The sequence below is a fragment of the Meles meles genome, chromosome 16, assembly GCF_922984935.1.
Source record: "Meles meles chromosome 16, mMelMel3.1 paternal haplotype, whole genome shotgun sequence".
Lineage (NCBI taxonomy): Eukaryota > Metazoa > Chordata > Mammalia > Carnivora > Mustelidae > Meles > Meles meles.
This window is the reverse complement of record NC_060081.1, coordinates 7490480-7495754: the sequence shown is the minus strand read 5'-3', so window position 1 is coordinate 7495754 and position 5275 is coordinate 7490480.

Sequence of the window (5275 nt, the reverse complement as noted above, 5' to 3'; positions counted from 1 at the left end):
TCTCCTCATTGAGCAGAAAGCCCCATGTGGGGCTTGATCCTAGAACCCTGAGATCATGACCTGAGCTGAAGGCAGAGGCTTAACCCACTGTACCAGCCAGGTGCCCCTGAATTTCCATCTATTTAAGTCAATATGCATCAGTGTTTTTGCAGACCTTTATTCCTATGACTATATTTAGAGTTGAAAATTAAACACTGAGAAGGCCTGATTCATAGTTATTCATAAATTTACTTATTTATAAATGTATAGAACATATGGCTTTTTAAACGACTTCTCATTATTAAAAGATAAAGAAATAAAATCACAGCGTTATCAAATGAGTTATTCAAGCCTGGGCCAATGACCTAGTGATAGAGTTGGGAAATGTCCTCTTAATGTAGATAATACGGAATTTTCCACTGACACACAGATTTTTATGTCCTACACTGTCATGACTACTGATAGAAACTATCCTTGAAGAAAAATCATTCTTGATCACACAAAAAGACTGATCATCTACAAAGGTGTGGAAAGGATGTGGATTTACCTAAGAGCCTCTTGAGCTTGGCTTTCCTGGAAGAGGTTTAAGAAATCACACATTAGACTTCAAGAACCTATAAATACAAGTCACTCTACAAGGTTTCAAAAAAAAAAAAAGATTGAATTACTTTCTATTTCCTCAAGATCCGTGTAATAAGCTGGATATTCCACCAGTGACTTTGTTCATTCAACTGGAAGAATGTAAAACCAATAATCCAGGTTACCAAATTAATTTTCCCAGAAGGACTTTGAATGCATTAGCTACATAAAGTCAAACTTAGCTCTTAAAAATTGCCTGATCAGGGGGAGGAGTCAAGATGGCGGAGAAGTAGCAGGCTGAGACTACATCAGGTAGCAGGAGATCAACTCGATAGCTTATCTAAACATTGCAAACACCTACAAATCCAACCGGAGATCGAAGAGAAGAAGAACAGCAACTCTAGAAACAGAAAATCAACCACTTTCTGAAAGGTAGGACTGGCGGAGAAGTGAATCTAAAACAACGGGAAGATAGACCACGGGGGGAGGGGCCAGCTCCATGGAAAGCGGCAGAGGAACAGAGCACAAAATCAGGACTTTTAAAAGTCTGTTCCACTGAGGGGCATTGCTCCAGAGGCTAAACCAGGGTGAAGCCCACGCGGGGTCAGTGTGGCTCCAGGTCCCGCAGGGTCACAGAAGGATCGGGGGTGTCGTAGTGTTGGAGAGCTCGAAGGTATTAGAACAGAGAAGCCAGCTGCAGAGACAGAGCTGAGGACTGAACTCTCAGCTCAGGGTTACCTTGAAATGGTCGCAGGCTGGTTGAGCTCAGAGTGCGGCTAGAGTCTGGGGATACAGGAGTGATTGGGTGCTGTCCTCTGGGGGCGCACTGAGGAGTGGGGCCCCAGGCTCTGGGCTCCTCCGGGCCGGAGACTAGGAGGCCGCCATTTTCATTCCCGTCCTCCGGAACTCTACGGAAAGCATTCAGGGAACAGAAGCTCCCAAAAGTGAACCCGAGCCGATTACTTAGTCCGGCCGCCAGTAAGGGCGGTGCAATCCCACCTCGGGCATAGACACTTGAGAGTCACTACAACAGGCCCCTCCCCCAGAAGATCAACAAAATATCTAGCCAACAAAGTTCATCTATCAAGGAGAGTAGGTTCAATTCCTAAGACAGCAGCACAATTCCAGAAGAGGAGAAACAAAGCACGGAACTCAAGGCTTTCTCCCCATGATTCTTTAGTCTTGCGGCTAATTCAATTTTTCTTTTCTTTTTTCAATTTTTTTTCTTTTCTCTTTTTTCTTCTTCTGCTAAATATTTTAAAACTTTTACCTTTTCTTTTTTAACGTTTTTTGACTAGTTTATTTAAATATATATATTTTTCTTTCTTTTTTATATTTTTTCTTTATTTCTTTTATTTTTTAAATTTTTTTCTTTTTTTTTTTCTGAACCTCTTTTTATCCCCTTTCTCCCCCCCACAATTTGGGGGTCTCTTCTCATTTGGTTAAAGCGCATTTTTCTGGGGTCTTTGCCACCCTTTTAGTATTTTATTTGCTCCTTCATATCCTCTTATCTGGACAAAATGACAAGGCAGAAAAAATCACCACAAACAAAAGAACAAGAGACAGTACCGAAGGCTACGGACCTAATCAACACAGACATTGGTAATATGTCAGATCAAGAGTTCAGAATGACGATTCTGAACATTCTAGCCGGGCTCGAAAAAGGCATGGAAGATATTAGAGAAACCCTCTCTGGAGATATTAAAGCCCTTTCTGGAGAAATTAAAGAACTAAAATCTAACCAAGTTGAAATCAAAAAAGCTATTAATAAGGTGCAATCAAAAATGGAGGCTCTCACTTCTAGGATCAATGAGGCAGAAGAAAGAATTAGTGATATAGAAGACCAAATGACAGAGAATAAAGAAGCCGAACAAAAGAGGGACAAACAGCTACTGGACCATGAGGGGAGAATTCGAGAGATAAGTGACACCATAAGACGAAACAACATTAGAATAATTGGGATTCCAGAAGAAGAAGAAACAGAGGGGAGCAGAAGGTCTATTGGAGAGAATTATTGGAGAGAATTTCCCTAATATGGCAAAGGGAACAAGCATCAAAATCCAGGAGATGCAGAGAACCCCCCTCAAAGTCAACAAGAATAGGTCCACACCCCGTCACCTAATAGTGAAATTTACAAGTCTTAGTGACAAAGAGAAAATCCTGAAAGCAGCCCGAGAAAAGAAATCTGTAACATACAATGGTAAAAATATTAGATTGGCAGCAGACTTATCCACAAAGACCTGGCAGGCCAGGAAGAGCTGCCATGATATATTCAGAGCACTAAACGAGAAAAACATATCTATCTCTATCCAGCTAGGCTATCATTGAAAATAGAAGGAGAGATCAAAAGCTTCCAGGACAAACAAAAACTGAAAGAATTTGCAAACACCAAACCAGCTGTACTGGAAATATTGAAAGGGGTCCTCTAAGCAAAGAGAGAGCCTGAAAGTAGTAGATCAGAAAGGTACAGAGACAATATACAGTAACAGTCACCTTACAGACTAATAATGGCACTAAATTCATATCTCTCAATAGTTACCCTGAATGTTAATGGGCTAAATGCCCCAATCAAAAGACACAGGGTATCAGAATGGATAAAAACAAAACCCATCAGTATGTTGCCTACAAGAAACTCATTTTAGACGTGAAGACACCTCCAGATTTAAAGTGAGGGAGTGGAAAACAATTTACCATGCTAATGGGCATCAGAAGAAAGCTGGGGTGGCAATCCTGATATCAGATCAATTAGATTTTAAGCCAAAGACTATAATAAGACATGAGGAAGGACACTATATCCTACTCAAAGGGTCTGTCCAAAAAGAAGATCTAACAAAATTAAATATCTATGCCCCTAACGTGGGAGCAGCCAACTATATAAAACAATTAATAACAAAATCAAAGAAACACATCAATAATCATACAATAATAGTAGGGGACTTTAACACTCCCCTAACTGAAATGGATAGATCATCCAAGCAAAAGATCAACAAGGAAATAAAGGCCTTAAATGACACACTGGACCAGATGGACATCACAGATCTATTCAGAACATTTCATCCCAAAGCAACAGAATATGCATTCTTCTCTAGTGCACATGGAAACTTCTCCAGAATAGATCACATCCTGGGTCACAAATCCGGTTTCAACCGGTATCAAAAGATTAGGATCATTCCCTGCATATTTTCAGACCACAATGCTCTGAAGCTAGAACTCAATCACAAGACGAAAGCTGGAAAGAACCCAAATACATGGAGACTAAACAGCATCCTTTTAAAGAATGAATGGGTCAAGCAGGAAATTAAAGAAGAATTGAAAAAATTCATGGAAACAAATGATAATGAAAACACAACAGTTCAAAATCTGTGGGACACAGCAAAGGCAGTCCTGAGAGCAAAATATATAGCGGTACAAGCCTTTCTCAAGAAACAAGAAAGGTCTCAAGTACACAACCTAACCCTACACGTAAAGGAGCTGGAGAAAGAACAATAAAGAAACCCTAAACCCAGCAGGAGAAGAGAAATCATAAAGATCAGAGCAGAAATCAATGAAATAGAAACCAAAAAAAAAAAAAAAAAACAATAGAAAAAAATCAATGAAACTAGGAGCTGGTTCTTTGAAAGAATCAATAAGATTGATAAACCCCTGGCCAGACTTATCAAAAAAAAAAAAAAAAGAGAGAGAAAGGACCAAAATAGTTAAAATCATGAATGAAAGAGGAGAGATCACAACTAACACCAAAGAAATACAGACAATTATAAGTACATACTATGAGCAATTCTACGCCAACAATTTTGACAATCTGGTTGAAATGGATGCATACCTGGAGACATATAAACTACTACAACTGAACCAGGAAGAAATAGAAAACCTGAACAGGCCCATAACCAGTAAGGAGATTGAAACAGTCATCAAAAATCTCCAAACAAACAAAAGCCCTGGGCCAGACGGCTTCCCCGGGGGAATTCTACCAAACATTTAAAGAAGAACTAATTCCTATTCTCCTGAAACTGTTCCAAAAAATAGAAACGGAAGGAAAACTTCCAAACTCATTTTACGAGGCCAGCATCACCTTGATCCCAAAACCAGACAAGGATCCCACCAAAAAAGAGAACTACAGACCAATATCCTTGATGAACACAGACGCAAAAATTCTCGCCAAAATACTAGCCAATAGGATTCAACAGTACATTAAAAGGATTATTCACCACGATCAAGTGGGATTTATTCCAGGGCTACAGGGTTGGTTCAACATCCACAAATCAATCAATGTGTTAGAACACATTAATAAAAGAAAGAACAAGAACCATATGATACTCTCAATAGATGCTGAAAAAGCATTTGACAAAGTACAGCATACCTTCCTGATCAAAACTCTTCAAAGTGTAGGGATAGAGGGCACATACCTCAATATTATCAAAGCCATCTATGAAAAACCCACCACAAATATCATTCTCAATGGAGAAAAACTGAAAGCTTTTACTCTAAGGTCAGGAACACGGCAGGGATGTCCATTATCACCACTGCTATTCAACATAGTACTAGAAGTCCTAGCCTCAGCAATCAGACAACAAAAAGAAATTCAAGGCATCCCAATCAGCAAAGAAGAAGTCAAACTATCACTCTTCGCAGATGATATGATACTATATGTGGAAAACCCAAAAGACTCCACTCCAAAACTGCTAGAACTTGTCCAGGAATTCAGGAAAGTGTCAGGATA